Genomic DNA, 24,187 nt, shown 5'->3' with positions numbered 1-24,187 from the left:
AGCACGGGAAAGGGCCGCGGGTTCTAATAACAGTACAACCATCCCCCAGGTGACTGATCTGCTTGGGAGGAACCCTTCCAATTCCTGTCGTTGCTCATGGCAGACAGATCCAGAAGGAGTGCAGGGGCTCTGAGATCCTACTAATGTTCTGTTTCTTGAGCTGGGTGCTGACCTTGAAGATGTATGTTCACTTTGTGAAGATTCTCCAAGCCCTTAAGTTGGTGATCTGGCCCTTTTCTTTCTCTATGTTCTACTTAGTGATTCAGAAATCACATTGAAAAAGAAACAGTCAAACCATGACAATTCTATAATATTGACTCGCATAATCCAAGCCTCTCCTCAGCTCCCCGTTGCCTTTATACTTTAGAAATAACTAGGAGTACTGTTTAATCACTCTGGCCAGTGTATTTATGCTGAGACCAAAGATAAGGATGATCTGCTATTTATTTAGCAAAATAATTCAACAGGGATGTGTTGATCATCTGTTAAAGCTGGTGACAGTTCTTTTTTTAAGAATATTTTTATTTTTCATTTTATTTGAGAGAGAGCACACAAACAGGGGGAGTGGAAGAAGCTGAGGCAGGCTCCCCTTTGAGCAGGGAACATGATGCAGGGCTCCATGCCAGGACCCCGGAATCATGACCAGAGCTAAAGACAGACCCTTCACCTACTGAGCCACCCGGGCACCTTAGTGATAGTTGTAAACAGAGCAGTAAGCAGGCTGGTATAATGCCTGCTCTCATGCCACTTATATCTGTGGAAGAAAAGCAGTAAATAAGTAACTGGAGAACTATTGGCAAACAAAACAAAGACCACCAGAGCTGACAAGTAGGCAAATATAATTTTTTTTAAAATTCAATTTACTAATTTGCTAAGCAAGGGCATAGACATCAGAGACACTCACTGAGTAGTTGTGCAAATGAAGGACTGGTTAGGAGCCCGTGAGCACAAAGGTCCATGGGGGAAGTAGTCAAAATAAGCCCTGCTGCTCGTGATCAGTAAAGAGTCTTGGTGATGGGGGCCCCTCAAAGTGCATGTCATAGTGCTTCAGTCATGATGAAGGACAGCACTCAGTGTTGGGTCCCTCTAGGCAGTTGCTGCTGAAAGTGGAGCATTTTCCTTTTATAACATATGAGATCATTTTACACGGTGATACAGGGTTTGTAGAAAAACAAAAGGCAGAGTAGGACCATAAAGAGTGACTGGGAAGATGGGTACAAAGCGTAGTTAAAGAAAACTTCTCAGAGGGAAGCATTTTGAGCAGAGACTTCAGTTTGGGGGCGGGGGGGGGGGGGGGAAGAACAATGGGTGAAGGGAAGAGCACAGTCCAAGGTCCTGAGGCAGGGACTTAGTGTAATGCCAAAGGTCAGACTGCTAAGGGCAGTGGGGAAAGGTACTCCAGGAAACAATGGATGAAGGGTGTTAACATCACTGAAGATGGGAAACAAACTGAAACCTTAAGTGTCTTTTATCTTGCCAGATTAAAAAAAAAAAAAAAAAAAGGTGTGTGTTTCTAACCCTCCTATATCCTACAGGGGGCTCATGATTAATTACAACCAATCAGTATAATAACTCTGGGGTCAGTTGTGTCTTTCTGGGCACCAACATGCTGCATACCATACCAGGAAGTCACCTCTCCCTAAGAGTGGCAAGCAGATGTTAGAAAACTCATTGTGCTTCAAGCAACCTCGCCAATAAGCTGATCCGAAGATGGTATGGCCAAGGTAGTCCGCTCGTTATTCTCTCTAGCTGGGTAGTTTCCACTTAGGTCTAAGCGAACAGGACTGTCTATTCAACATGAAGAAAACATCAATGAATATTCAATCCGGGTTCTGATTTTTGGCAGAACCCAGCAACATGAAGAAAAAAAAAATCCCTTTCTTCTTCTTTCCCCTGGGGTTTTGCGAATCTCCCTTGAAAGGGGATGGAGAAGCCTCTGCAGGAAGGCCAGTCCCATGCTTCAAGAAACTGCTTTGGTCTCTTTATGTATATTAGAACAATTAACATCTAGTTTCGCCATACAAAGGACTTTTCTCTCCTTTTATGTTTTAGTTCTTAAAATTCCCAGAATGGTGTACAGTAAAACTGTTCACTTGAGAAATTAAGTACCGTATGTGATAAGACAGTTGGATGAAATTTTTAAGCTGTCATTAAAAATGATTATAATTAGGACAAACTACAAGAAAATGCTTTAAAATTGAGACCCGAGTGAATTAAAAATTAAGGGGTGTATTATGTATTATCATGTTGAAGGGCTGGGTTTTACACGTCTAACACCCATTAACACTAATACCGGTTGTCTGCATAAATCCCCACGTACTGAGACAAGAAGGCACCCCTTTCGTTTGTTTTTGCTAACAAGATAGCACTTTCTGTGCTCAACGGGAATAGGGCAAGGAGCAAATGTAAACAGTTTACCTTTTCTCTGCTCTGAGAATTTCTCCCAAGAAGTTTTTTCTATCCTGAGAGGACATTAAAATGTTTCATAACAAGGCTGAGTTTTCTCTCACCCTGAAGAATGTTCCAGAATCATCTAGGGTGAAACGCTAACTGTGTCATGTTCAAACACTTTTTCTCCCTTTAAGGGTGAAGGCGTCCTAATCCACATGGACTTGGAGAAATTAGAATTGTAAACTGTATTCCTGCCCGTGTACCTAAGAGACGTGTAAGCCACTACTAGCAGGTCATGAAGGAGGTACAAGGCAGGTCATTACTTGCCTTATCAAGTCACACATCGGTCATCCCACTTCCATGTCCCATGGGTACTCATCGGTTATTCTCCTCTCTTTGATGTCTTTCCATCTTTGATGCCTCACCATGCCATTAGTTTCTGTCTCTCTCAGAATTCCCAGGCACCCACCTGTGAGGAAGCTGAGATCAAAGCTTATACTCTCTTACGCTAGTGTTGACCTGCTGTCATAGCATTATTTCAATGAGCTATTACACAAAGACGATCCCAAATGTTGAACCCTTTCTCTCCTTGGAGTTAGGGAAGGAATGGCAGAGATACGAAAGGAAAGGAAGGGGAGCAGGCAAATAGCTCTCTTTTGCTACAATACCTTGAAGAAAAAAGAGCGAGCAAGTATAACTGAGTATCGAGGACATGCCTATAAGTCCACCAGTAACTTATAATTCTGTGAAGGCAGGGCTGCCATTTAGTAGCTGCTCAAGAAAAAATTGCGGACTGGCTGTGTGAGGCAGGAACTCTTGAGATTAAGCAAATTCAGACCTTTGGTATCTACAGAATTAATACTGATAATTTTGAGTATACAAGAGACAAATACTACAATCCTTAGTACTTGCAATCATGCAGACACACTGTCAGGGGCAGTCTCCGAAGGTGGCCCCCATCATTCCCACACATTGACAATTCACACTTTTATGCAATATCCTCCCCTTGAGTGTGGATGAGAACATGATTTGCTTCTAACCAATGGGATATAGCAAAGGTGACAGGCTGCATGTGATTTCATGTACACAATTACATAAGATCTTAGTACCCATCTTTTCTGGAATCTCTCTCTCTCTCTCTCTCTCTCTGTCTATCTCTCTCTGGCTTTGTCTAAGAAGCCCATTGCCATAAAGTAAGTGGAATATTGGTAAGCCCCTCTGACAAGGAACTGCAAGCAGCCTCCAATTGCTGACAGCTAGCAAATAGAAAAAAAAGAAAAAAAGAAAAAGTTCTTAGTCCTAGAGCCACAAGGAACTGAATTTGCCTAGAATCTCAGGAGCAGGAAAGTTGACCAGCCCAGCTTCCAGTTGAGAAGTTGAGAACCCAGCCCTGGCCGACACCTCGACTGCAGTTCTGCAACTATGAGATAATAAAAGTCTGTCACTTTAAGCCTCTAAGTCTGTGGCGAGTTGTTATGCAATAATACGTAACTAATAGAGTTACTGATTTGAATTGATGTAGAAGCAAGCTGAGTTCAAGAGCTCATCTCTTCATTCATGAGTGAGTATCTTAATGTCACTTTATTATCTTACATTTTGTTTCATACAAATGCCAAAATTCTCCCTAAGAGTGCAAGACTTCCTTAAATTTTTGCAGGGATACTTGACTGCAATTTTTGGCCAAAATTATATTTGCAATGGTCTCAGAACATATTCTCCTAAATGTCAAGTGTCTGCCACATAAGCTCACAGGAGAGGTGAGACCTTTTAACAAACAGTCTCCTTAACCCCAAGTAGACATTTAATCACTTCACCTACAAAGGAGTTGGCTTTTTTCTTTTTTTTAACTTTCTCATAAAAGATCATAGGTGGGTCTGTTGTTCAGGAAGATGTAGCTAAAAGAGATGACAAAATAAGTATAGGGTTCAGTGATTAAACATAGTGATACACTGTAGGCTGGCACAGGTTCTCAATTTCCAAAGCAATACCACTGTCAGTGATATTTAAAATATTTCCAGGGGACACCTGGGTGGCTCAGTGGTTGAGACTCTGCCTTTGGCTCAGGGTGTGATCCCAGGGTTCTGGGATCAAGTTCCACATCAGTCTCCCCGCAGGGAGTCTGCTTCTCTCTTTGCCTGTGTTTCTGCCTCTTTCTGTGTGTCTCTCATGAATAAACAAATAAAATCTTAAAAAATAAATAAAATATTTCTAATTCAGCACAAAAGAGTTTTGGTGGGTTACTTAGATTGCTTGGTCCAATTTCCTTTTTTTTTTTTTAAATGTCCCTCAAGGTCTATCAAAGCTCTTTTGAACATTAATTTTGTATATTAAAATACCCTGTCACCTCGGGGTGCCTGGGTGGCTCAGTCAGTTAAGCATAGTTAAGGACCTGAGTTCAAGCCCCCCAATGAACTCCATATCCAGCGTGGAGCATACCAAAGAAACACAAAAAACCTCTCACCTCTTTCTTCTCTGTTAACCCCAGAATTATAAAATCAATGTCTTTATCTCGTTGAGTTTACATGTCTGTGTTTTTGTTTTGTTTTTTAACCACAGCAGCTCTCCCTATGATTCCTGAGCTGGTTTCCTCCAGATGTGACACATTACTCAGCCAATCCATGTGATACCACCTTGTTTGCTATCGTAGCAGAAGGATAGACTAGCTTTTGTCTTCAATCCACTTATTCACAGAAACATCAGTTTCTCCTTCCAGTATGGAATTTTCAGGTCACTGTTATCACTGAAACCATCTATTATTAAACACTTACTGTATGCCAGGCACAGTGTGGGTGCTTTCCACACATTTGGCTCATCCATAGATCTATTCTGTGGGGCTGGTGTTTGTCTTCTTGTTTATCAGAAGGAGAAACTGAGGCTCAGAGTCTCTGTCACTACAAGCTTCCATAGGACCCCAGTATAAATCACATGTGACCATCTGAAGGGATCATTTGATTCAGGCCTAAAAACACCAGCGCTTGCATCATTTAAACAAAATGAAAACTTAACTAAGCCTTTTTCAATATGAAAATTATACCAATATAATTTGGCATTTAAAATAATAAAAGCCTTATTTATCCCAACAGCTTTTCCCAGTGGCAAAATAGAGGAACCTAATACTGGCAGACACATTCAGCGCATAGCGTGCTCAGATCTTGGTTCTGATCTCAGTTCCTTTTTGGTTCACTCTGCCACCTTGGACAACTCCACGGTCTTAGCTCTCATGGACTCATCTGTGGGAGGAAGGAAACAAACTAAAATTTCCTCTAAGGAGAGTGTCTAGTTCTAAGACTTAAAAAGTTTTATTATATTCTCTTTGGAAGAAAAAACATTCCTTTTTCTGATGACAAGAGGAACACCACATGCATAGTGTACACACACATAAACATACATTCACATACACATACGCATATACACGTTATTTTTAAGTACTACAGAATAAATTAGCTTTCTCTCTCCTTGGTCACTAACTATTCCAGAGCTATAAGTTCACTTTCACTGATCCTGGTGTTTGGATCTCTACTCTTTGGGGGTGGGGGGGGGGGAGGCAATACCTGAGTTATAAGCATGAGGCCTTTGGGGGATGGCTAGCCACCTCCCACCCCCACCAATCTGGCTGGACTTCAAGATTAAAGCAGACTGATTAGCAAGGAACCCCTTTCTCCAGGTCTTAATATGAAGTTCCCAGGAGTTGCCAGACATAAAGTGACTTTATGCCAAAACATCCAGGTGGGGAAGAAAAATTAATAAATTATAGGGATATTTTATATATACAATTCCAAATATGGCTACACGGAGTTTGGAAACATCTGGGTGATGAATTGAAATTTTACTTTTGCTTCAGCTCTTTGGCATAACGTAAACACAGCCTGCGAGTCCCTAGAGATAAATGGGAGCGTTGGAAACCGCAAAAGGTAGATTGAGAAAGAATCAGATTTTAAAAACTGTGGCCCGTGATGCTTGCCAAATGGAAAAAAATATTCTAAAAATCCGAAGCAGCCCAAAGCATTTTCTTTCAAAGTAAAATTGAAGATACAGTGTCCCAGGTAGCTAAAATTAGAAACTATTTTGCATATTCTTTCACCCTTTAGTTGCAAATTTGGGGAACTATGTATTTTTTTTCATTTTAGTTTATATTTGTTTTAAAGACCTATTAATGTGCTGTTGGTTACAGTTTTCTCCTACTGATTCTACATGTGAACTAAGATTTTGGGCATTGGAGAACTATTTTCTGAAAATAGTCTTCAAAAGTGCTATTTCTTTAAAAGTACCAGCTGAGGATATATGGTATATAGTACAGGCAGTTACAGTATGAGTTTTAAAGGCTTTCACATCCAATTACTTGCAATAACTTAGTTTCTTTCCCAACCTATAATAAATCATGTGTATATAAACGGTACAGAATTTAAATATGTGCAGAGTTTTAGTATAATAGTATATCACTAGGAATCGGTATTTTTGTTATATATAGTACTGTTTAACATATGTGAAGTAAAATCTCATTGATTTGGGTTTGCTAATTCAGAGTTTGTGGAGCTGGCTTAAAGTTGACTCTTCATTAGGGAAGTCGTTCTTCATAGAAAGCTCAAATTAAGGGTGTAAATAAGACTGCAAATGGGAATGTATAAAGTACTTAAGAGTAAATTTAAAGTACTTTAGAAGTACCATTTGCATATGAAATTGTTATGCTAATTATAAGTAATTCTTATTAAAGTAGGTCTCCTAAGAAGATCTTCTAGGCAAGTTCCCTTAGTGAATTTAAGTTACAGAATGTGGCAGAAAGTAATAAACCAGGGTTTCTTTTAAATACTGTATTCTTTAATTCAGAATTTTCATTAATTGTAAATTACTTTTTGCTAATTAATCCAAATTGCTAACATTTTGCTAGCAATTTCAGTTCTCTTCCTAACTCTCTTCTGTAAAGTTCTAATATTGTATTTTTCCCAGTGGTTAGAATTGACATGTAGATAAAAGGTTTTTTTTGTTTTTGTTTTGTTTTGTTTTGTTTTGTTTTTTTAATTTAGAGGGAAAAAGAAACACTTCCTAACAGAAGTGGCTCAAATTAAAATTGGTTGCCTCCTCAGGTAAATGAGTTTCCTTGTCAATAAAAGAGTACAAGGGAAAGCTGAATAACAGATTGAGAAGACCTAGTACTACACTAGTGGTTAGACCTACCATGTAAATGATATCCTTTTTTTTTTTTAAAAGATTTTATTTATTTATTCATGAGAGACACAGAGAGAGAGAGGCAGTGGAACTCGATCCCAGGACCCCAGGATCACACCCTGAGCCCAAGGCAGAAGCTCAAACACTGAACCACTCAGGTGTCCTATAAATGACATCTTTAGTCAAACAAAGGCCAGTTGTTGATTCCCTGAGTATTCATATTTATGTCCCTGTTGATATAACACTGAAGCAACTCCATGGAAAATGGAGACAGTGTGGACGTCGATTTGAGTTTCAGCTCCTCGAAGCAACAATGATGGTTGAGAACTCTGACTCAGCCTATTGGGTTCTGAGAAACCTCAAAGGACTACCTTGCTCTCATCTATTCCAAGACAACACGTACAAAGACCTTTCCTCTCAGATAAGACCCATCTCCATCTTTCCTTGTGACTCCCAGATGATCTTTTACTTACCTACTTCTATAAAACCCTAAACTCATTTCCCTTTTGTGTGTGTATGTGTGTGTGTGTGTGTGTGTGATAGTTCTCATTAAGATATGCTCTCCCTATTGCAATAGCCTAAACAGAATCAACTCTATTTGTCCTGTGAATACAATTTGGGACCATGGCTTGGATAAGATTTGACCTCATCTTCAGATCCCTGCTTACTCTAGCTAGGTAACCAAGGACAGTTCTTTCCTGACTGATGATCCAAGGACCCAACAGTGAGTCCAGTTCTTAATCCTGTGCTCTGGATCCTTGTCCCTTGGCAGCAAGGTATGGATTTGATTTTTATTCTTTTTGAGTTCTCATTTGACTTCAGGTGCTTACTGGGGGCTGACCACTTGGTGATTTCTGTAAATAGATTAATGGTTTTTAGAAATCTTGTCTCTGTGGGTTCCTGCCTACAAATTGGACTGGAACCTTTTACCTTACTTAAATTGTCAATCTTTACCAAATTTTCAATCATTATAGCAGCTGACTACCATCCTCCAAACTAATGTTTCCAATCTTTCCTCTCCCCTCCCTCGCTTAGCATCACCAAGAATTTAAACCTGAATGGCCAGATCCCTCTCAGACTCTAAAAATCTCAAGAAGTTCTGCACCTTGAAGCCGAGAGATTTGAAATAAACGTCAAAGGAATCATCACAGCTAACTATATGTAGTCCAGAATTCTTCCTGAATAAGCCATATCTGGATTATTAAGGAAGCCTGGTCATGCATGTGCTTGTACCAGAGGGTAACCATTAATGTGGACAATGTCACCCACAGCATTAACACCATACCTGAAGAACATCAAGAAACTCATAACTGCATAATCAAAAGAGTTTCCTCCACAGACCTCTTAGAATCTACTGGATGCATTACCCTCAGAATTCAATATCTGACTCTTTAACTGGAATACAACCTTTTATATTAAATTTTTTCTTTTTTTACTTTAGGCATTCCTCTTTTAAGATGCCCGATCTCTAGGACTCTCAAACAACTGATCTTTGCCACTACCTCTCAACAGATAGTCCAACTGGGTTGGAGAAATGAAAGCAAGAATCCTCAAGACGTGATTTTTTTAGACCCTGCTTAGCACCCCTCAGGAGGTTTTGGATCACCTCTTAGTTGTTCAGCAACAAATAATATTCACTCCTCTTGAACAAAAGGGAATACTGACACTGTTGAACACTGCCTCAGCCCTATGCTCCCAGAAAGCAGCAATGATTGATAAGTCCTTCCTACTCTTCGGGTTTTGAGAAAGAACTACCCACCAAGAACCACTCTGCCCCCACCTATTCTGAGCTATGACTCACCTTCATCCTTCCTCAATGACTCAGAGAAGACTCATCTCCATTTGTCCTTGTGACTCTCGTAAGATCTGGGATGACTCTCCTGGTTACCTGCCTCTGTAAGACCCAAGGTTCCCTTCCTTTTCTTAGATATATTCCTCATTAATGACATGCTCTCTGTTGCAATAGGCTGAATAAAATGATCTCCTTAATTGTCCTGTGCATTTTGTTTTTCACAGTGGAAATTTCTGTTGAAACACGTATAGGACCGCTTATACCCTGTAGGATGGATGATGCGGCCTATACAGAGAGGCATGGAGGGAGAGGTTCAGAGTAAGGTGGAAATTCACAATTCTTCAGATTTCATCAGTGGTTGTTCAGGGCATAGAGTAGTCCTCCATATAGTTCAAACTAATGGACTAATTGCCAGCTATCTCAGCTGGGGCTGTGTAAACACCTCCACAAAAACTCCAATCCTCATTAATTTTATCTCTTTCCACAAAACCCAATTATTCATGCCCAGAGAAACATAGGACATGAAAATTTCCTGACTGCATGGCTATTTATTTTCTGTAGATGAAACTGAATCACTTGTCAAACTTAAAAAAAAAAAAATTGTCCACTTTCTGCTGCTTATCACTAAAAAGATGTCAATCTAAATCTGCTGTACAGGTCAGTTCCTGTGTTCTCATGTCAAAAAGATTTTCTCCTCCTTCTACCTTCTGTATTTTATGAGGACTGGCAGTAAGAGAAAAAAAAAAGATCGTAAGATAAAAGAATAGCGGAGAAAATGTAAAATTAGAGTAAAATATGTAAATTGGAAAACCAAAGATTGCCCTCCATAATGGAAGATATCATCATAAAGGAGACCTTATCTTCATGATCTACTTTGTCTTCAAATTAAAAGTACAGAGGAAAATAGATCTACCTTTTGACTAAGAATACAAAGTCTAAGTTGCTTACATCACTAGTGCCGTTCAAGTCCTGTTTTCAAAAATGGCATCCAGAACACTCTGTCTTAAGAGGATGAACTGTTATTTCTGTAGCTTTTAATAACTGACAACTCCACATTTAAATCTCAGGCTGTACATAAACTGTCAGCATCCAAATTTGCCCAGACAAACAGAATTGGAAAAAACAAAAATAACATGGGGAGAAAATGCGTTATTAACAGCTGTGTAAATAACAGCGACAACATTAACTAATAAAAGGAGACCAGCAATCTCAGTAAGAACCAAAGAAGGAATTCAAGTTGCTGTAAATAGATTCAGAAGGGTTGGCTGTGCTTCGACTCCTTTCCAAATTCAGTTTTCTTTCAAAGTTACTGTATCAAGGAGCTTAGAGGGAAACCTTTTATGGAAAACTCTTATGTTAAAGAAAAAATAACAAGTAATGATAAAGTTTCTTACCTACCATCATGGAGAGAGGGAAAGGAAAAGGAGGCCAGTTATTACCCTCATTTCCCTAATCAATTGCCTGATTTATACATTTATATTTGAATGGGATGGCAAAACTGCTCCAAGTGCAAAAACGGAGTGAAGAAGTTTCTTCACTCCCCTCAGCACAGCCAGTGACCGCACTCTGCTTGCTGGCAATAGAAACGCTTCCAAACTTGCTCAAGCAAAACAAGGGATTTTGTTTAAGAGCTTCCAGGGGAATCACTGGGAACTCAACAGTGGGAAGTACAATTGGATCTTGTCAAGAAATAATGATTGTGTACCTGAAATTTGCCAGGCATCATTGTACGTGCTGAAGGCCAAGCTGAAACAGACCAGCAGAGGCCCTGCTCCCATGAACTTGCATTCCAGGTGGGGAGACAGACAATGAACACACAACCACATAAATAAGAATGTCAAATACAAGTATGAAGAAGAAGATAAAATAAGTATGTATTATACCAAGTAAGATAAAACAAGAGTCCCGGGAAATGAGGGCTTCTTGCAGTTGAGAGAGCTTTCTTGAAGAGGGGACATGGGCCTTGAAATCTAAATGAACTGGAAGAGGCTATAGCTGTGTGCCCTGTAGGATCTAAGGGAATGGCTTTGGTTGCAGAAGGAACAAGTCAAAAGCCAGAAGACTAGAGCCTGTTGTCCAATAGACATAGGATGTGAGCCACATATTTAATTTTTAAATTTTCTAGTTGCTGCATCCCCCCAAAGAGGCAAAAAGGAACAAACAAAATTAATTTTTACAAATTTCATCTAACCTAATGTATCCAATACATTATCATTTCAACATATAACCAATATAAAGATTACTGACGTAGTTTACATCTTTTATACTAAGCCTTCAAAATCCAGCAGGTGTTTTATACTTAAAGTATATCTCAGTTTTGGTGCTAAATTTTCAATTAAGTAAAATGTAATCTTATCAAAATAATAAAGTAGTTATTTTTAATGGAAAAATATTTTATACTGCTTCATTTTTAACTTAAAATGTAAATTTATCAAAATTCAGTTCCTCAGTTGTATGAACTATCTTTAAAGTGCTCCATAGCCACATTTGGTTTATGGCTAACATTTTGAACAGTATGGCACAAGAGGATGAGAAATTCAGTATAGTAGAGGTAGATGGGGTGAAAAGAAGGAGAATTGGCAATGTAAGCCTGGTCAACAATGGTAAGGAATTTGGAATTTTGGCTTTTATTCTAAGTATAATAAACAGATACTAGAAGTGTATTAGTTTGCTATTTCTAATGTGACAAATTACCACAAACTCAATGGCTTAAAACAACATAAATTTATTATCTTATAATTGTGATGAAAAAAATAAAAAACAAGCCTACAGGTCTAAAACTAAGGTACCAGCAGGGCTGGTTGCTTCTGGAAGCTCCAAAATGGAATCCATTCCTTGCTTCTTCTAGTTTCTTGAACCTGGTGGCATGGCTTGCCTCCCGGTCACATCACTCCAACGCTGTTTCTTCTATGCTTGCCTTTTTCTATCTGGCCCTCTGCCCCCCTGTTCGAAGGACTCTTGTGATTGCATTGGGCCCACTCAAATATTCCACAATAATGCCCTATCTCAAGATCCTTAGCTTGATTACATTTGCAAACTCTCTTTGGCCATGTAAAGTAACACATTCACACATCTGAGGATTAGTATGTGGACATCTTTGAAGAGCCATCATTCAATCTATCACAGACAGTTTAAGTACAAGCAAAGTGACAGGTTCTCATATAAGCTTTAAAAAAAATCACACTGGCCATTAGGTCAAGAACGATCTACCCATAAAGAAGTAAAAATAGGCTAAGAGGCTTTTCACAGAAATCCAGGGTGTGAGTGAGTGAACACAACACAGAGATATGCTGGTTCTTGTCCCTCTAGCACATCCCTTACTCTTCCTTTGGGTAACTGCTTACCATCACTACAATCAGGAGGGCTGCCCATCCTGCTGGTACCCTAGCAAATAAAAGGGATACAAGCCTCAAGCCTAGCCAGTCAACACCATCCATTCACTCAGCCATGATGGTTAGTCCAGGAATGAGCATGTCACTCAAAATGAATTTTTCATCTTGAATCATTCAGTTTTGAACTGGGGAAAAACTCATCTTGCCCTATAGCTCATGGCATTGAAAGCACACAAATCAGTAACTGCAAGTAGCTGACTTTTCTACATGTGGAAAGAACTTAAATGCAGGGGGAGAGAATGGCACCAATGCATAGAATAAGATCTAGCCTGGGAAGAAAAGGGAATCTTGATCACACAGTTTGTGTCCCTTTATCAAGAAGTGTCTGAAACCTCACTCTTGGGCTCTCTGATTGCATTAAACAAATACATTTCCTTTGCTGCACATTTGAGTTGAATTTCTGTCACTTCTGACCAAAAGAATCCTGGGTAATACCAGGTCTCAGAAGGAATGGAAATTGGAAATTGATGCTTTTATTCTCTCTCTCTGGGACTAATGTTCTCTCATTCGTCTCTACATTTAGATTCTCCTTTTCTCCCCTTTCCCTGAAAAACCTCACTCAGCTTGTCTATGCACATGACAAAGATGGTCTTATCATTATAATAGCCTTCCTGAGAATATCCAACAGAAAGGAACAAGGATGAATTCCAAAGAGAAATTTCCAGGACAGAGAATGTAAATGACTCAGCTTGGGTCTAGTGACTACCCAAGGTTAAAAAGGCCTATCTGTTGGGGTAGTAGTGAGGACATGTCTCAGAGCAGTAGTTGACTATTACATGCAAACTCCTCTCTGCCCCTCTTCCTCATTAACACCTCCCACAAAGAGCATGTAATAATACATGTGATTAAAGAATGGACATCTAAAAACTCCTTTATTTGGTGATTCCTACCTCAGGTGGAGGCAAAGGCTGCTCTTTCCATTGCCCAAATAAGACAAGAGATTTCTGGGCTCTAGTTATAAGCTAATCTGCTACCAGTTCATCAACTTAGTTTAGAAATGACACTTAATATGTTGGCCCATAAATCTCCAAGTTTATTTTTAGGACCAAGGATGGGGATATTGAGCTGTTCGAAAGGAGAAAGATGAAGTAAGCTGATGACCAGACTGATAATGAAGGTTAGGAAATCTTCCAGTTCAATAAAGTACTACTAGGCTTAAGATCACTTGCAAGCTATCTCACTGACACTATGGTTCATTTTTTACTGTATTCCCTATTAAATAGCAATGTGCTGGAATCGTTTCTTAGTGAAAACTTGCCCAGTTCAGAGAGTTGATGATGGTTGAATGTTGATCAAAATGATAGAGATTTTTATGAAGGTTGCATCCCTACCACCCCTTGCTTATTCATTCACCAATTCAACAGCTATTTACTAAATCTCTACAATTCAAGTACTGTTCTAGGTACTGGAACGTAAAGAACAAAAGACAAAAATCTCTACTGTTGAGTAGCTTCCATTCTTGTGGGAAGAACAGATAATAAACAAAAGAAATAAAATAAAAACTGTGTTAAATGCTGGTGAGTAAAATGGTGAGCAGTAAACCAGAGGGCTATATTTTCTTCTGTCTGGGAAAGGAGAGGACAGAAGGTATATGTTGCTTAGTTCAAAGATGGTAGTCACAAACTAGCTACAACCTCACAATAGATTTTTCAGCTGAGTTCCTATCTAGGGGACCAGGTGTCAGAAATATTATGGTGGAAAGGTCTGATCAGAAATCTGACTATTCTGGGGCCAAGAGAGAATGGTGTTGATTACTGACTAAACAGATAAGGTAGTTTATATATCTTATAACTCAAGTAAGTAAAACCGTTGGTTCACCACCCAAATTTTGCATGCTGAGTAGGTTTCCCATTCTGACCATGAGAAGCAGTGTCAAGGAGAACTGAAATCTCGAGCAGTTAACTGGGAGGGGAAATGCCACTGCCATTCACTTGGTTCTTTGACAATTGCTTGGATAAAAAGTACCCTCTATCGTTCATACTGCCATTCACTTCTGACACGTTAATATTGAATCTCATAAATAACAAAACATAGATCTCATAATTTTCAAATTTGAGAAAAGGTTAAAATATGAATTTGCTGCTATTTGGCTACAAAGTTTAGACAATGACCAGGAATCAAAGTAAGCCGAATCAAAATGTTAATGTCTTCCCAAAATTGCAAATTGATTTTTATAAATATACACACATTTTCAAGCAGTGTTTTTGGCATTGTCTTTTCCATTAACGTGAATGAGGATAAGGGTTTAAAACAGAACTTAAATGAAATGTTCTCGTCACGGAATTTAGTCCAACCTATAATAAATACGCTCTTGAACACCAGCATATGAGGCAGCATACTGAGGTCTGTACTTCCTCAAAGCTCCAGACCCACATATCTACTTGCCCATTGTCCCTTAAATGTCTCAAGGTCAGTTCAAACCTGACCTAAATAACAACTAACTGATGGTCTTCCCTCAAAACCACCATCCCTCTCCACTCTCCAAACCAGGGTTTCATCAACCCTGCAGAAAGCTTCCTATCACCTGCCATACCCAATCTCTATGCCAGGCTTATCAGTTTAACCTCCAATATGAAAGGCTGGCAAACTATTTTTGTAAATGGCCAGAGAGCAAATGTTTCAGGCTTTGCAGGCTACACAGTCTCTGTCACAGATACTCAATTCTGCCTTCATAGGTGAAAGTTGTAATATAAGCAAGTGGGTATAGTTCCAATAAGACTTTATTTTACAAAAACAAGTGGGTCAGATTTGGCTATTAGGCTGTTTGCTGATCCCTGTTCTAAACCATTCATTCACCCCCTCTCCATCTTTGTTTTATGCCCTGATTCATGCTACTCCTGCCACTTGCCTGGACTTTTGCCATGGTTCCCTCACTGTTCCAGGGGCCCATCTTCTTTTATTCATCCAGTCGTCAGCCAGGCAGCTAGTCACATTCCCAGGTAACACAAATATACACTCCTCTTTAAAAATCTGCACTGACTTTCCCTTGTCTCATCATTATAAACCTGCAAAATCCTGGGGGTGCACCTTCCGCTGCTTCCTACCGCAAGTGTCCCACCCCACCCTCTGCTGACCTGCTCTCAGTCCCCCAAGTCGCCGTGTTCTCTTCGGAGTCTCTCCAGAGCCTTTGTTCATGACTTTTCCTCTCTCGGGAAGTAACCCCACGAGGCCATAAATTCAACAGGACAGGACTTACATGTGATTTTGCTCTTTATAGCATTAGTGTCATGCCTGCCACACACTAGGTTATCCTAAGAGGAAGAATTTTCTCCTATCCCCACCTCACAGAGATGACCACATCCTAATTCTCAAAACCTGTAAATACATTACCTTGCCTGGCAGAGGGACCTTGCAGGTGTTGTTAAGGTGAGGCTCTTGAATTGGGGAGCGTACACTGAATTATAGCCAGGTGGGCCCAGGCATCCTTATAAAGAGAGAGGCTGACGCCTCGGAGGCCAAGCTATGGGAGGCAAAGCCAACGTTGCAGCTTTGTGGGTTCAAGAGCCAAGCAATACAGGGAGCTTCTGGAAATTCGGATGAGGTAAGGAAATGGATTCTTTGGTGGAGCGTCCAGAAGGAATGCAGCCCTGCCATCACCTTGATTTAAGCCAGGTGAGACTGATTTTGGAATTCTGATTTCCAAAACTGCAAACTTATAAATTTGTGTTTTTTATGCTGCTGAATTGGTGGGAACTTCTTACAAGCAGCAATGGGAAACTAATAAGGTATGCTCGTAAAACATTCATGGAATGAGTAAAGAAATGAGTGAGCGAGTGATAGTAGGGATTCATTAGTAAACAAGAGAGACCCAGAAGTCCTCATTTCATAGTCTGATTGATGTAGACATAAACAAGTAATTACCAATATGCTGAGGTAACAAAAAATATTTTGGACTGTAGATAAGTGCAGAGAAATTTCTGTCTCTTGCCTTCTTGAATCTTTCGCGGCCGGTAGGGTGTTAGGGCAGCCTCTGAAGTTGGGTGAATGCTTAGTGGGAATGACCACTATGGCCGTCCAGTGGAGAATGGCAGCCTCAAGGCCTTAGGTTTTCTGTCTGTGAAAAACAGAGAGCTAAGTAGTCTTTTGATTTGTCCTTTAACAGCTAAGACAACTGAAATTATTTTATTAAAAATATGGGGAGGCTTTACCCCGGGGTGGGGAGATTCCCTCGGGTGCTCCTTCAGGCTTTCTTGCCTTCTGCAGGCCTGAGTTTGGACATCTTAGACAGCTTGTCTAGCAAATAGACGCTCCTCATGAGGCGATGAGAGGGGCAACCAGTCAGGTTTCTTCAAATTTGCCAGAACTAACCTGTGTGCCAGTGTGGCGGCCTGGCCCACTCTAAACACTCGTGTGATTGCTCCTGAGCTTTTGTCATTCTCCTAAGTGGAACTGACATGGTTTTGGCATCCGCTTCACAACTTCACTTTGTGCCATCAGGCAGCACCGAATTATTGTCTCAGAATCATTGTGACAATCGGGAGTCACATTCAAGTGACAAGGAAATTATTGCTGGAATAAAAAAAAAAAAGTTGAGGGAAGTGATTATTGTGTGTTCTCATTATCTAGCTTTCAAACTTAAATATTTTGGCCATTATTGAATCATTTATTTTTCAAAACAAAATGAAGAACATAGACTACATTCAAAGGGGGTTACTTAGAAACCAGATTTTTTTTTTTTTTTTTTTTTTTTTTTTTTTACCTTTTAATGAGACACTTAGCAAGGATGTGTAGACACTGTCAGCCTTTCAAGACTGCTCTGTCAGAGGTTGAGGAAAAGTTAGTATTGAGGGGAAGCGGACATTTCAGAGTCAAGAAAGGGTTACTTTTCCAGAACCATCTGGCCACACTCCATTCTGACGTCTATTGACCTCCAAACATTCATAACCCCCTAAATTCCTCAAAGGTCAACCTGGTTTACTTCTTCACTCTTAGAGCTGTGTTTGTGTGGCTGGACAATCTGAATATTGCTTCAGACCCTCTTGGCCTTTGAGTCTGACTATTCCCTTGCTGGGAAGGGATGGTTTGACCTTCATTTCTCAAACACTTGCAGGTTGACCCTGGGAGTACTTGAAGCCATGGTAGAAATGGCTTCTTGTATTCTTAATGTGAGTCTGTTTTTGTTTTTTTTTTTTTAATATATATATTAGTCACAGCTACAGTATTAAGTAGAACCTGAAATACAAAAAGGGAAAAGAGAAAAATAAATATACCTTTGGAGAACCACCCTCCCCCGCCCCCTATACATCCCTTTGAGTTTTTTATGTCTGGCTTTTACCTGGAAACCTCTAGTCTCTCCTATGCATTTATGAGTACCACAGAGAAACACCAGTAATTCTTTGACTCAGTATAATGTAATTATCTCTGGGCTTCCTATCTGTGAAACCTTGAAAAATATAAACTCTCTAATACCCGTTCCTCCTTCTACAGAATGGAGGTAATGATAGTACCTTCCACAGTTTTAAGAGCGATGCTTCACACATTGGAAATGTTCATAAAGGTTGGCTGTTGCTCTTGTGGTTAACATTGTTTTGTTGTTGCTATTTTGTTAGAGCCTTTGTGACCATATCAGGGATGTAGAGGAGTAACAGTTCTAGAAAGGTGAACTGTTTTTAAATACTGTTCCTGTTCTTTACATCTCCCACTTCGGGATATCATGACTTGGGACATTATACACGCTATTCTGATGGTTCCAAGGCTATCCCATCTACCATTGGTCTTCCTTCCAGGAGAGTGAAGGATCACTCTAATGTGTCCATGCTGGGTTCCAAGCAACTCGGCCTTTCTATTCTCTATCGCTTCACCCTCTGCCTTGGCTACCTTGTGATAACAGAGAAAGCCAACACATAAGCAAGAAGCTGCAAATCAAATCTTTTATCTGTCACCATGGTATCTGTAATTGAACTTTAAGACAAACTTCTCCAGGCAGGCAAAGAATGGAGCTTGTGAAGCGTGAACAGGAAAATACGCAAAACCAATGTAAATGTGATTTGGAAACCTTCACATCAATCTTTGTTGTTAGCTACTCAATGTCTTGTATCAGCCATTGCATGAATGGTATTTACTATAAACAAACCATTGTTTCCCCAGACCTAGCATGCTACAGGAATATTGAAAAAGGTGGTTGCTTTCCCCTAGTACCAAAGCATGCTGGGAAGTTGGGGAAATCCTGATGTTCCTAACCCTTTATTTTAGCTGTTTGTTGTATTTCAGTTAAAACCCACATCTCCAGAAAATAAAGACTAGGGAGGTCCCGGAAGGCTTGCATAATTTCAAACACATAATTTAGGCAAAATATCCCAGAACAAGTGCAATGCACATTACTTTCTAAGTATGACTTTATTGGTATTTTACTATGACGACTTTATTGGTATTTTACTATGACATCTTTTTTTTTTTTAACTAGAAACTGAGATGCTTTAAAAGACTCCCAAACTGTATATGTGCAAGTTGTGCTTTTGTTCTCTGAGATGAGCACACCCTGAAGCACGGAGCTCGAAGCATGGCAGAGAAAGGGATGGCAAACAAAGATGTATGGGACAAGACCGTGGCCATTTTTAGCACCATCTCCACCTGCTTCCCCACTGCCAATGGCAGAACAGAGTACTTGCAACAGAGACCATATGACTTGCAAAGGCTAAAATACTTCCTACCTGATAGGAAGAAGTGTGCCCTCCTTTTACGTAGAGGTTACATGCCAGTGACCAGATTTGACTTTCCAAGCTAGCTTTGACTGTATAATTTTGCTCAACTAACTTCAGGATCCTAGGTTTCAGTTTGCTCACCTGTAAAATGGGACTGATGATCCTAGTTGGTACCTGTGGCAAAATGTGGTAATGAGCTAAAAACAAGTCCAGGTATGTCAGATAATAGCCAGAGGACTTAACACATAGAATGAATAAAATAAATGTTAGGTCCAGGATCCAGTATAGTGCCTAATAGAAAACTAAAGAGAGGGAACTCCTTGGAGAATTTGGAAATAAGACCTCACTATGTGAGGTTAAAAGGCAAGATAAACACAGAGTATATCTGGGCAGAGATATGCCAGACCTCTTGAAGACCCAGCTGGCACTTGGCCGGTGAGGCTTACACAGATCAACATATTTGAAGGAAGAATGTGTCAGGCAGGAAACAGAGTTTGGGTTGGTATTGATCTGAAATCAAAGCCAAGAAAAAAAATGTGCATCTGGACATTGACCACTGACATTGCCCATCCCAGCTTTGCCTATGGAGGAGAGGGAGCCTCCCTATAACTGGGCTCCTTCTTGCGCCAAAGTAAAGCTATTCTCAGCATGGAGTAGATACACTGTGTTTTCTTAGGCTGATACCATTAAATATGTGAATATTTGCTCACCAAGCAAGCTTCTTATTCTGATTTGGCTTTTCAGCTGGTTCTACCAGAAACCGATAGTCTTACTGGAGTCCACAGATTGTATTTGGGGATCCATGAACCCCTTTAAATTGTACAACTCTCAATAATCAACATATGTTTTTCTGGAGAGAGGATCCAGAGCTGTCCTCTGGGTCTCAGAAGTATGATTACAAAAAACTAAGAACCTGCTTACCCCCATAAAATGTGAATTATGTCTCATGTAAAATAAAATTTTATAGCTTTATTAATCAGCTTTGTTGACAAAGATTGTGCAGTGTACAGCCTGTACAACCACCCATGGTTGCCCTACTTAATAAATATGGCTACTGCCTGGCAAGATGGAGGGACAGGAGAAAGAAAGATTTGTGGGTTAGCTGTTAGACCTTGATGAATTCTCTTAAGATTATCTAAGACTCTACTGCCTTGTCTAATGACCAGCAGGTCTCTCCTAGAAATTCTTCTATCACTGGTTAGAAGTGCTTTTTTTTTTTTTATTTGAATCTCATTTAGTAAGTTCTTCATTTAAAAAAAAAAAAATTCTTGACTTAATAATCTAAGGCACATATAGTAAATTGGACTTGATTTTAAAGTTTTGTTTTGTTTTATAAGTTCCAACCAATTCTAAACTTGAGCCTGACCAAGGACAAAAAAGAAAAAGAAAAAAGACCAGGTTTCTCTGTAACAGCCCTGGCAAGAAAGAGGAAAGTTTCATTTATCTCAAGGAATAATAAACAATGGCTAGAAAGGTATGGCTAATGAAGTGAGAGGTTTACAGGTTCAGCTGAGTGCATCCACACCGGTGAGGTTGGCCGGAACCTGACTGATGGGTTGTTTATGAATGCTTGTAGATCCTGCAAAGCACACACTAAAGAGGCCAAACAGCTGTAACCTGTCCCTTATGAGACCATCGTTTTTTCTGAGTTGAGGTAAATACCAGAACATTTCATGAGGTCATTGGGATACACTTTATACTGAGTATCTCATGAAAAGACCCTTGGGCATCTCCAGGTCTAGGAGGCCCCTGGAGGCTTTGTGTATGGTATATCAGAAAAAGTGGTAGAAAAATAGGCTGAATTTTGCCAGCTTTTTATTTTTTTTCCAAATATCAAATGAAAATTTGGTTTTAATTCCCTGGACCTGTGAAATGAATGTTTCTTTATTTTGCTTGAAGAATCTTTGGTTAGGGCTTCTCAGAGCTCTGCTCCTGACCAGTCAGGTTCCCCATGATGCTCTAAACAGCAAGAACACTCTAGAAGGCCACAAAGCCTCATTCGTTTATTTTGGACCAGGGAGGCAATTTCTCTCCTGTGTAGTGGGGTTGCACAGAGTAGCTGCAGGATGCCCTGTCTGCTTTGTGCTAGGTGGTTCTGGGAAGTGGATTTGGAAATGATGTAGGTTCATACCCAGCTTTGCTGATTCCTAGCTGGAACCCCAGGCAAATGACTGATACTTACTGCATAGAGTTGGGTAATGTCATTCTCTCAAGGATGTGTGTCTTGCTGAGATGGAAGGAGTACTACTCTGTACTCTGTCACAACATAGTCAGTACTTCTATCTTCTGTTATCAGTGATCATCATCATTATCCCTTGGTCATCTTATTCCAGCTCAACTGCCCTCTTTCCTTCCAACTTTACCTACTGCAAATCATTAGAATGGATGTTTTTGCCAAACAGCTTCCAAATGACTAATTATGAACTTGCTTTAGCAAGTTTGTTCCTTTAGCAAAGGAAGAAAATACTGAATCATGAACCTTCAAACACTCCCGTCAATCCTATATATTGAAACTATTCTGCCTCATAGATCAGATTTACAGGTTGCCAGGGGCAAGAAAGAAGCTAGAAGCCACCACAGGGCCCAGTAGTCCAGTCTTGGTTTTGTATCCCAGCTACGCTAGCTGGTGGTTAGTGTGTAGAAGAGATATTCCAGAGTTCAGCTTATGATGATGATCTCTTAAAAAGTCAAAATATGCCAAACTGAATGGTTTGCTTGAGAACGTATCTTATAAATAAGAATTTCAGGTCACTCTCAACTGGTCAGGACCTCTGGCCTTCCATGTTAACACTAAAAGACTACTACCTAGGTGGCTGGCCTTCTGATGTGTTTTTTGTCTATTTGTCCTTGTCACAGTCTAAATTGGGTCTTCTTACTCTCATTTGGTCTCAGTAACCTGAAGCTCAAAGGTGTTAAGCAAAGGGGTGAAAGTATTTGTAAAGCACTTAAGCACTGTTGTGTAAGGTCAATCCCTATTGACATTCCCTGCTTCTGCTGTTATTCCCATTATTATTGAGGGGTAAAGTTCCATTTCATTTGCACTCAGGTACACTGCAGAAACTGTGCTCCTAACCACCATACACAGACTGCTTCCCGAAAATGTTTCACTTCTGAGAATTGACTAAGCTTGGTCACTCTGATCAAGAGAAGCTGTGGAGTTTATAGCAATTAAGACCCAGTGAGTGATGGGAGTAAAGAAACCAATGAATGATCATCCACTGCTTCTAAAGGAACCATGCTGAAAGTGAGGCATGAGGCCAGAGTGGTCATTGTTCTGACGGGCAGATCTGAAGTGGAGGACAGAGGCCATGCAGTATGGGAAGGCTGATCCCTCATTGCAGGGTGAGGAGACCAGGGCAGTTCAGGTCTTAAATGGAGAGTGCCTCAAGATGCTTCTACTTCTCTGACCGTCCCCACTCAAACCAGCAATAAATATGCAGGTCCTGCAATGATTGGCTATAGTCAGAAGTATCATTGCTAGTGCCCTGATGCCCCTTTCCTCACCCCTCATTCATCGGAGACCTGCTGGGAGAAAGAGGGATGGGCAGTTGGAGGATCATGGGTCATTCTGCACCTGCTTTGTCTACTCCACCCAAATACAAAGATCTTCCTCCCTACCTAAAGGCCTGCTGTTGAATCTTCAGGGTCACTTCATAAAGAAGCATAGAAAATCCTTCCTCAGCTCTACTCCCCAGTCCCAAGTTGGAAAAGCTTTCCCTGCACACATGTCTAGTTGACTCTCTAGCTTGGAGGATTTTTCTGACCTATAGTTAAAAAGCAGAAACATTTTCTGACCTATAGTTAAAAGTCAGAAAGTAATTTTTATCACAAATCTTATCACAAAGCACAGATCCAAAAATACTGCTGAATGCTAGCAAAGAGTTGACCGCATTGGCTTTCTACATGGAGCCAAAATCTCGGTCAGCGTCAAGAATAATTAGAAAAACCTCAATTCTGGCCATAATACATGATCCACAAAGGTTCATGTTTAGTGTACTGTCTTAGGTAGAGTTAGTTTCTTGCAAAAATAGAAAAATGGACTCTAGCTAACAAAAGCAGAAAAACCATTTGTTAGGAGGAGTAACCATTGGAATGCTCTCAACTGTGAGTAAAGGAATCCTAGACTCTTAATGCCTTAAACAAGTGAGGTTTCAATTTTTACTGAACAGCAACAAGTCTGAAAGGAGATAGTCATTGGAATTGGTTTGATGGCTAGAAAAAGTAAGGACTGGGTGCTGGGAGTCTCAGCTTTACTCTGATGATCACAAATGGCTGCCAGCAGAATAAAGTTCATCTACCTTCAAAGCAGGAGGAAGAAGGGAAGGTACCAGCTGTGCCCGTCACTTATGTTAAGAAAGTAGATTCTGGGATGCCTGCGTGGCTCAGTGGTTGAGCTTCTGCCTTAGGCACAGGGTGTGACCCTGGAGTCCCGGGATCGAGTCCCACATCAAGCTCCCAACATGGAGCCTGCCTCTCCCTCTGCCTATGTCTCTGACTTTCTCTGTGTCTCTCTCATGAATAAATAAATGGAAAGAGAGAAAGAGAGAAAGAGAGAAAGAGAGAAAGAGAGAAAGAGAGAAAGAGAGAAAGAAAGAAAGAAAGAAAGAAAGAAAGAAAAGAAAGAAAGATTGCTTGTGTCTCACTGCCCAAAACTCTATCACTTGCATCCCTGTTCTCTAGTTATAAGGAAGGCTGAGACCATGAACATTTTTTTTATCCTCTAAAGGGAAGCAGGAATGTGAGGGGTATTGGAAATAGGTAGTGGGTTAGCCCAGGATTTCCTGACCTTGCCAAAACAGACACTCTTG

Source organism: Canis aureus, chromosome 19 (genome assembly GCF_053574225.1).
Source record: "Canis aureus isolate CA01 chromosome 19, VMU_Caureus_v.1.0, whole genome shotgun sequence".
In the NCBI taxonomy this organism is placed as follows: Eukaryota; Metazoa; Chordata; class Mammalia; order Carnivora; family Canidae; genus Canis; species Canis aureus.
This window is presented reverse-complemented; position numbering follows the sequence as displayed.